Raw genomic sequence first — 10,744 nt, forward strand, 5'->3', positions numbered from 1 at the left:
TGGTCAGAGCAATGGAAATCTGACTAAAACGTGTATAAGCTAGAGAGAAAGGAAAAAAATAGAGATGTCATAAAAGCAGAAGGGAGACTATTGGGGTAGAGAAAGATAAATAGGAGGGAAGAAGGGAGGTCAAGGGGAGGTCATGGGGTCAAACTGATGAAATTATGTTATGTGCATGTATGAATATGCCATAATAAAACTTACCACCCTGGATAATTACTAAGCACCAATAAAGAAAGAAACCTTACCCTTTAGCCATCATCCCACTCTCTGCTAGCTCTTTGGCAACCACTCATCTATTTTCTATCTTTGTAGATTTCTACTCTGGGCATTTCATATGAATGGAATCATACACTGTAGTATTTTGAGACTACTTCATATAATTTTCAAGGTTAGTCTATGTTATAACATGCTTTTTTTTTTTTTTTTTTTTTTGCGGTGCTGGGGATCGAACCCAGGGCCTTGTGCATGCAAGGCAAGCACTCTACCGACTGAGCTATCTCCCCAGCCCTATAACATGCTTTAGCACTTCATTACTTAGTACTGAATGATCTTCAAATGTATGAATAGACCACATTTTATTTATTCCTTCATTAGTTGATAGATATTGGGTTATTTCCACATTTTAGCTGCTATAAACAATACTGCTATGAATATTCATGTACAAGTTGTTATGTAGACATATCTTTTCATGTTTAATTTTTACTGTAAAGTGAGCATGACAAGAATAATTATTCTTATTTTATAAATGAGGAAACTGAGATCAAAAGGGAATGATTCGTCCAAAGCAGCATAGCTAGTAAGTGGCATGTCCAAACAGAGCTTGAATGCTTAACTTCTGATTCTGACTAGAGTGTGTTTTCTTTTACATGATAGCTGATTCAAGCTAAATAATCTGTATGATTTTAATTTTTTTATACCTCTGTCACCCAAAACCTTAAGAAAATGTTAAGCAAAGGGGTTAGAGTCAGCACGGTGCTGGAGCTGGCTCACATCAGTTTGAAAAAGCTTATTATGAAAATTTCAGGAACTTCATGAGCTGGTTGACTGCATGATGGTAATTTGAAATTGGCCCTGGTGGGAGTGTTTGCACTATGGAAACCAGTATGCTGCAAATCAACATTACCTTCTGTGTTAGTCAGCTCTTCATTATTGTAATGAAATACCTGAGGTAATCAACTTAAAAAGAGGCAAAGTTTTATTTTTGGCTCATAGTTTTGGAGGGTATAGCACATGGTTAGTTAACCCTGTTGGGTGACCCTTTTGGTTTGGGCCTGTGGTGAGGAAGTACATCATGGCAGGAGTATGTGTGGTGGAGTAAGCAGCTCACTTCATTGTGGTTCACAAGTGAAAGAGAGATTGAAAGGAGCCAGATTCCTATTATCTGCTTTTGGAGATTCCCCCAATATCCTATGACTTTCCATTAGACCCAATCTCTTAAATATTCCACTACTTCCTTCCTAATAGTGCCAAGCTGGGGACCAAATGTTTATTTAACACATGGGCCTTTGGGCGATAGTCTAGATTCAAACTATAGCATCTACCCTCAGCCTGTAAACATTTGTCAGTACATCACTGCTTGGAAGAAATGATTTGCAATGTTGTTTGAGCTGTAAAATGGTGGCTAAACAGATACATCCTATGTTCACTGAGAGTGATGGAAGGTAATAATGATTAGCATACAACAGTATTTAGAAATACAGGGGGTCAATGTGTTGATCAACAACTTCCAATGAGGGCTTTTGGGAATGAGGTAGACACATAGTCCCCACAGTGACTTCATAGTTGCTGACTTTTACATAATTCAATTGTTAAGATGTCAAAGATAGGAAAAAATGAATGATTATAACCATACATACAAGTTTAACCTAAGTTATAAAACTAAAACTTCTGCTCACAATAATGATAAACATTATGGTATAAAAAGGAAACATTTGACTATCATCAATTCTTACCTAGGCACAAAAGATCATCAAAAGATTATGTTATGGTTTAATATGAGGGGTCCCCCAAAAGCTCACGTGTGAGACAATGCAAGAAAGTTTAGAGGTGAAATGATTGGATTATGAGAGCCTTAACATAATCAGTGCATTAATCCTCTAATACAGATTAAATGGGTGGTAACTGTAGTCAGGTAGGGTGTGACTGTAGGAAATGAGTCATTGGGGGCATGCCTTTGGGGTATATATTTTGTGAGCTGAGCTTAGTCTCTCTTCTTCCTGGCGGCCATGCTGAGTTACTTTACTCTGCCATGCCCTTTCACCATGATGCTCTTCCTCACCTCATGCCCAGTGCAATTGAGCTAGCCATTTTACGGACCCAGACCTCTGAAATCATGAACACCAACTAAACTTTTCCTCCTCTAAAATTGTTCTTGCCAGGTCTTTTGGTCACAGCAGTGAAAAAACTGACTAAAACATTGCACACAATTGTTTCTAATCAAAGTACTCACATTCTATTCGGGTTTGTTGTTTTAGTTCCTAAACTCAGGGGAAAAAGTCTTCATATTCTAAGATTTAATAGCATCAGTAAATTTAGAAGTATCTTCCTTCATCAAGTCTTTATGCTGTACTGTTGCTATATGTACTATATATACATTTCTCTGTGTGTAGTACTGGGATGCTCTACCACTGAGCTATGTTCCCAGTCATTTTTTCCTCATTTATTTTGAGACAGGGTCTCACTAAGTTGCCCAGGCTGGCCCTGAACTTGGGATCCTCCTGCCTCAATTTCCTGAGTAGCTGGGATTATAGGCATACACCACCATGCCTGTCAGCTTTGTTCTTATTTTTCAAAAAATTTTCTGGCTACTGTGGATATTTTTCCATTCCATATACATTTTAGAACCAGGTTGTCAATTTCTATAAAAAACCTGCTGGGATTTTGATTGGAATTAATTAACTCTATAAATAAATTTGAAGAGAATTACCATCTTCCAACCCATAAACACAGTATAGTTCTTCACTTATTTAAATCTTCTTTAGTTTCTCTCTAAAATGTTTTGTAGAATTCAATGTAATGCACGTTTCATTTAACTTAACCTTAAGGATTTACAATTTTTATTAGTGCATTATAGTTACCCATAATATTGGGGTTCATTTTGACATAATTATACAAGCATAGAATATTTATCCTTAAGGATTTTATGTTTTTTGATGTTGTTGCAAATGGAATTTTATAAGATTTTATTTCCACTTTTTTGCTTGTGTATAGAGATACACTTAATTTTTGCATATTGACTTTGTATCCTGTGGTATCACTATATTCACTAATTAGTTCTGGTGTTTGGTTTTTCAACTCTACTGAAGATTTTCCTTGTAAACAATCATGCCATGTATAAGTAAAGACAATTTTATTTCCTCCTTTCCAATCTGGATGGTTTTCATTTCTTTTCCTTGCCTTATTCACTAGTTTGGAGTTCCAGGTGAATGTTCAACTGAAATAGTAGAAGCAGACATCCTTGCCTTGTTTCCATTCTCATGAGGACAGCCTCAATATTTCACCATTAAATATGTAAGCTTTTTCATATTTCATCATTAAATGTTAGATTTTTATAGATTTTTATTATCAGATTAAGGAAATTAAAAAAAAAACTCCTAGCTTCTTCAAATTTGAAAAATATCACTGGGCATGGATTTTTAAACTGTTTTTCTGCATTTAATAAAATGAATATATAATTTTTTACTTTACTGTTAAAGTGGTCAATTACATTGATATTGATATGTGTGTGTGTGTGTGTGCACGTGCACCCGCGCATGTGCTCGCACGCCCACACGCGCAACACAGTGCTGGGTATGGAACCTAAGACATCATGCACACTAGGCAAGCACTCTACCACTGAGCTACAACCCTGGCCCCTGGCACCATTGATTGTTTTTTTTTTTTTTTTTTTCTTTTTGCAGTATTGGGGATTGAACTCAGGGGCTCTCTACTACAGAGCTATGTCGCCAGCCCTTTTTATTTTTTGTTTTGGGGCAGATCTCACTAAACTGCAGAGACTGGCTTCAACCTTATAATCCTCCTGCTTCAACCACCTGAGTCGCTGGAATCACAGGTGCACCATCACTCCTGGCCATTTATTTATTTATTTATTTGTATCCAGGATTGAAACTAGGGGCACTGAGTCACATCCCCAGTCCCTATTTAAGACAGGGTCTCACTGAGTTGCTTAGGGCCTTGCTAAGTTGCTGAGGCTTCAATCCTCCTGTCTCAGCCTCTGGAGTCACTGGGATTACAAGCGTGCATCACCACATATGGCTCATTGATTTTTTAATGTTGACTAACTTTGCAGTTTTGAGATAAACCTTACATGGTCATCCTTTTCATATATTTATGGAATTGATTTCCTAAAATTATAATAATGCATTGATATAGTATTATTAACTAAAATCCATACTTTATTTAGATTTTTTTAGTTTTTACTAATGACCTTTTTTCTAGAATGAATCCCATCCAGGATATCACATTACATTTAGTCATCAAGACTCCTTAGGCTCCCCTTGGTTGTGTGAGAGTTCTCAGACTTTCCTTGTTATCAATAACCTTGACGATTTTGAGGAGTACTGGTCAGATATTTTGTAAGATACCCCCTGTTGGGATTTATCTGTTGTTTTCTTCATGGACAAACTGGTTAAGGGAGGAAGACCACAGAAATATGAAGAGTACATGTTATCAGTGTGCCTTTTCACTATGGATGGGGTCCTTGATCATTGGCTGATATAGTGTTTGTCAGGTATTTCTGTTGGAAAGTGACTCTTTTTTCCCCTTGTCTTGCATACTGTATTTTTTGGAAGGGAGTTGGTATGTATAGCTCACACAACAAGTGGAAAGTCTGCTTCCCCTCCTTGAGAACTGAGTGTCTACATAAATTATGTGGGATTCTTCTGCACTTGAGATTTGCTTCTTCTATCCCATCTGTTAATATTCAGTCACTTATTAATACCAGTATGAACTTGTGGATATTTATTTTATATTTTGATTTATAATCCAATACTACTTTATTTTGTTACTGAAATTACTACAACTTTTATCACTGGTAAGTTTTCTGTTGGTTCCTATGTACCTTTAACATACCATAATCAAAGAAATTTTGCTTTGTTTTGTTTCAGGACTTCCTTACTTTCTGGCACTACCAAATGCTATAGGCTCTTCCTGTGTATTTTTTGCCCCAGTCTTGGAATTAACCATTTTTCTAAGGCAGACAGACTCTTTATTAGAGAAGGATATTAGAAACCAAGCTAGATGTTTTGCTTTTTTTGTTCTTTTGAAATTATTTTGTTGTTATTTAGGTCTTTTGAATTTCCATGAATTTTAGAATCAGGTCATTAGTTTTTTTCTTTAAAAGCCTGTTGTGATTTTGATTAGAATTCTGTGAATCTGTAGATCAATTTGGGCAAGATTACCACCTGAACCATGAACAGGCATGTCTTTTCATTTATTTAGATCTTTTTAAATTTCACTCATTACTGTTTCATAGTGTTCAGGATGTAAGTTTTGGATGTATTTTGCAAGGTATATTTGTAAAAAATTTATTACTTTTGTGCTACTTAAAGTGGTATTACTTTTTAAATTTCAATTTCCAATTGTTCTCAGTTAGTATATAGAAATGAAATTGAGTGCTAGGGTTGTGGTTCAGTGGTAGAGTGCTTGCCTAGCATGTGTTAGGCACTGGGTTTGATCCTCAGTACCATAAATAAATAAATAAATAAATAAATAAATAAATAAATAAAATAAAATAAAGGTCCATCAACAGTTAATAGAAATGCTAAAATACAATTCTGATCTGTGGGCATCAATAGTTAATTTAAAAAAGCAATGAAGCTGATATTGATATTTGTATATTGATCTCTTAACCTGTAATCTTTTCCAGGCCACTTATTAGTCATAGTACCTTTTGTTTATAGATTCCATCCACATTTCTGCATAATTGTATCATCTGCAAAAATAATAGGTTTACTTCTTCCTTTTCAATCTCCATGTCATTCATTTATTTTTCTTTATCTTATTGTATTGTCTAGGATGTATAGTATAAATGGTGAATAAAGGAGTAGCAGTGGACATCCTTGTCTTGCTGCTGATCTTAGGGAGAGCATTCATTCTTTCATTATTAAATGTGATTTAATCTAGTTTTTTTTTCTAAAGATCTCCTTTATCATGCTGAGGAACATTCTCTTCTGTTTATAGTTTACTAATAGTTATTATTAGGAATGAATTTGGATTGTCAAATGATTTTTTTGTAGCTATGGATATTGTTACATGGTTTTTCTTTTTTAGTGTAATATGATAAATTACATTGATTGGGTTTCTAATGTTATACTAAGTTTCCATTCCTGGGAAAAGCCTACACTTGGTCATCATGTATTCTCCTTTTAAAATATTTATTTATTTGCTTATGGTACTGGAGATTGAACCCAGGCATTTTACCATTAACCTACATCTCCAGTACTTTTTATTTTTTTGTTTTGAGACAGACTCTCTCTAAGTTGCTGGGGCTGGCTACTTCCAACTTGGTATCCTCCTGCCTCAACTTCTTGAGTCTCTGGGATTACAGGTATGTGCCACCAAGCCAGGCTTCCTTCATTACATGTGGACACACACACACACACACACACATTGTTGAATTTGATTTGATCAACTTTTGTTTAGAATTTTTAAATTTGTTCTTTTTAGATATACATGACAATAGAGTGTATTTGGACATATTATGCATAAATGGAATATAATTTATTCCAGTTAGGATCCCATTCTTGCAATTGTATATGATGTGGCATTTCACTGTTATTTAGAAATTTTTTTTTAATTTATGGGCCAACATGATTTTACATGCTTTCTTTTCAAATGAATACAATTTTCTCATTGAAAAATTAAAGAGAAAAAGAAGAAAATACAATTATTAGAAATAAACACTATTGGTGATAGATACGTATTTTATTATGTTTATATGTATATATGTAATATATTTATAATATATACACATGTATACATGTATATGAGTGTATATACATGTATATATAATACAAATAATATTTCTTTAATATGTACATACATATATGTGTATTATATATACATTTACATGTATTATATTATAGTAATATAACAGGAATTATACATATTATATATGTGCATATACATAGTAACAATATATATTATGCATTATATATGCTAACACATATACCTAGTATAAAACACATACATATATACATATATATATATATAATAAATAATGTTTGTATTTCCTGAGTTTTTCTTTCTGAGTTTACTAATGGTGGTTTTTTAAAATTTATTTTTATTGTAAACAAATGGGATACATGTTGATTCTCTGTTTGTACATGGAGTAAAGGCATACCATTTGTGTAATCATACATTTACATAGGGTAATGTTGTTTGATTCATTCTGTTATTTTTTCCCTACCCTTCCACCCCTCTTTTCCCTCTATACAGTCCCTCCTTCCTCCATTCTTGCCCCCTCCCCCCGCATTATGTGTCATCATCCGCTTATCAGCTAGATCATTCTTCCTTTGGTTTTTTGAGATTGGCTTATCTCACTTAGCATGATATTCTCCAGTTTCATCCATTTGCCTGTAAATGCCATAATTTTTAATGATATTTTTTAGTTGTCAATGGATCTTTTATTTGGTTTATTTATTTTTTTATATGTGGTGCTGAGGATCGAACCCAGGCCCTCACACATACCAAGCAAACATTCTACCACTGAGCTATAACTCCAGCCCAGTTTAGAATTTTTAACGACTTTGCTGAGATAATCTCAAATCATCCAATTGCAAGTGCATAATGCAATGGTTTTTGTATATTCATGTTCACATGGTTGTACAGTAATCACCACAATCAATCTTCAAACATTTTGTCCCTTCTTAAAGAAGCTCTCCTTAGTTGTCATTCCCTATTCTCTTGCCCCCAGCCATAAACAACCACTTGTCTACTTTATATCTTTATGGATCTGCCTACTGTGGACATTTCATGAGTGGAACTACAATAAGTGGTACTTTAGGAATGACTTCTTTCAGTTACTATAATGTTTTCAAGGTTTACCTATGTTGTAGTATGTATCAGTACTTCGTATCTTTTTATTTCAGAGTAATGTTCTATTGTATACATACACACATTTTATTTATTTGTTCATCAGTCAATGGACATTTGTATTGTTTCCACTTTTTGACTATTATGGTATATTCTAATGGTCAAATAATAATGAACTGCCAAACTGTTTTCCAATATAGCTGTACCATTTTTCATTCTCACCAGTAATGTATGAGGCTTCCAATTTCTCTGTCCATCTTTGGTGCTGGAGATTGAACCTTGTGCATGCCAGGCAAGTACTTTACTACTGAGCTACATCCCCAGCCTAAAGCTTCCAATTTTCCCACATCCTTGTCAAAACTTCTTATTGTCTGTTATTTTGATTCCAGTGGAAATGAGTTATTTCTTCATTAAATGTTTAGTAGAATTCACTAGAGAAGCCATTTAACTTTTGTTTGTGGAACTACTTTTTTTGGATACATGCATATATTTAATAATGAAACAATTCATTAACAACAAAAAATCATAAAAATTCATGAGACCTCAGTGCTGTGGAAGAAGGTGAGATATCAAGGAAAAAAAGCAACTGAACCAGAAGGTAATATGATGAGCAGAAGTAAAGGCAAATATGACTAGGATAGTATTATATGATCTGAAAAGGAGAAGGGCTGGAGAAGCAACCAGTTATCTTATTGCTTGGTAGCAAGCAGCCTTACTGTATGCTGCACAGAATGGAGACTATGAGCCAGAGAAAGTCAGGAAAGGAAAAGAATATATAACCCAGGGTAAATAGATGGAAGAGAGTAGGAATTACAGAGAGATGACTCTAAGCCCTTTTGTTTCCTCTAAAGTCTAAAATAAGTCTTACGTTTTTAACTATGTCAGTCAAATTCTACAATCACATCGTGAGTAGCACTGGGCACCTGTGAAGAAATGGTGAGGGGAGTGGTTTATAAAAGTAAAGGGGTGACATAGATCCTGCTCTACAGAGTTTACAACCTATATGAGGAGACAAATTCTACACATAAAACTACTATAAAATATATTTACAAAGTAACATACATACGTATAAATATACATATGAATATCCAACATAGGAAGGCTAAGGGGTACTATGTTAATGATTGCTTAGAAGTCCCTAGGAGAGTCATTGAAGACTTCCTAAAGGAAAAAATGGTGGACTTTTTAAAAGTATAGTGTTAGTAGAAAGTAGGGCATGTGCAAAGGTACAGAAATAGGAATAAATATACCATGTTCAGTAAGCAAATAAGCTTGATTGGAGTCCAAATACATCTAGTTAAGAAGTGAGTGTGATGAAACAGTAGAGGTTCAATTCAGTGAAAGACCCTGCAATGTTAGATCTGGTCCGTAAACAAAATGAATAGGGAATGAACGTTTTCTTTAGGTAAGGATAAGTGGCCACGGGTCCAGGACCAAATCCACTTCTCTCAAGTTTGGTAAGTAAGAGACAGAAACCAGCAATGGAAGAGTAGAAAAGCACCCAGCTTCCTTTGAGAAGTAGAAGGAACTGCCTTCTGCAAGGACTTGTCCAAAGTGGCAAGTGAACCCCCCAAAGCAAAGAAGTTAAAAAACTCAATGAAATTCCTATGCAGCAGATCTAATATCCTAAGGCCAGCTAGATCCTGGTCATCTCAAGTAGCCCTTGCTACTAATTCTTTGTGGGAAGCATATTATATATGCTTATAAAATTGTTTTATTTTTGAACTATGATGACAATCAACTTTGATCCTAACATTTTACACATTAAAACAAGGATGAAAAGAACCCCAATCTATAGGGAATATTCACGTCCCAAATTCTCCCCTGCTCTTTAAGTGGAAAAGCAAAATATCACATCTTGCTCTCAGCCAAAGCAAGTAAGATCTCTTTCTTTAAGCCTATTGATCTGAAGCTGTTCCAGGAAGAAAAGGAAAAAACAAACAAACAAAGAGTTCAGGTCAGATGTTCAGCAGCAGCCAGAGTCCGACCCTATGTCACGACAGTTCTGCTGGGAAGTGCTGAGTCCCAGTGATGTTGAAATTGAATGTTGGGGCCCAATCTTGATGCCATTTGCCTTTTATTCCCAATCAGCATGATAACCATGTTGGAGCTAGAGTGCTGGTGGGCATCCTCTAACCATGAGGTCAGGTGGTTGAAGGTTTCACGCCTTGTAATGTCATACACCAGCAGTGTTCCAGCTGCTCCCCTGTAGTAGGAATGAATGATAGAACGGAAGGATTCTTGCCCAGCCGTATCCCAGATTTGCAGTTTGATTTGTTTTCCATCAATGTTGACCATGTGGGCCCCAAACTCCACACCTATTGTGGGGTCGTGGACAGGCTGGAACCGCTTGTCTGTAAACTGCAGGAGGAGACATGACTTCCCCACACCTGAAAGAAGAGGGTGTACATTCCACAAGCAAGCACGCAGCCCGAGAACTTTACAGCTGCTAGACTCTGGGCATACTGTGGAATTACTTTTGACAACAAATTCAATTTCTTTAATAGATAGCTATTCATGTTATATGGTTTTAGCCAGGCACTTTGGCGCACACCTGTAATCCCAGCAACTCTGGAGGCTGAGACAGGAGGATTGTGAGTGCAAAGCCAGCCTCAGCAACTTAGGGATGCCCTAAGCAACTCGAGGAGACCCTATCTCTAAATAAAATATAAGAAAGGGCTGGGGATGTGGCTCAGTGGGTTAAGTG

General features: G+C 35.6%; 1 pseudogene across 1 annotated transcript; it reads right to left on the reverse strand.

The window, feature by feature from the left end:
- Positions 1 to 9,910: 9,910 nt before the first annotated feature.
- LOC306651349 (ras-related protein Rab-2B-like) lies at positions 9,911 to 10,432 on the reverse strand (annotated as a pseudogene). The gene has a single exon. The product of its transcript is annotated as a ras-related protein Rab-2B-like (transcript).
- Positions 10,433 to 10,744: the final 312 nt, after the last annotated feature.

The sequence above is a fragment of the Sciurus vulgaris genome (genome assembly GCF_902686455.1).
Source record: "Sciurus vulgaris genome assembly, chromosome: X".
NCBI classification, from domain to species: Eukaryota; Metazoa; Chordata; class Mammalia; order Rodentia; family Sciuridae; genus Sciurus; species Sciurus vulgaris.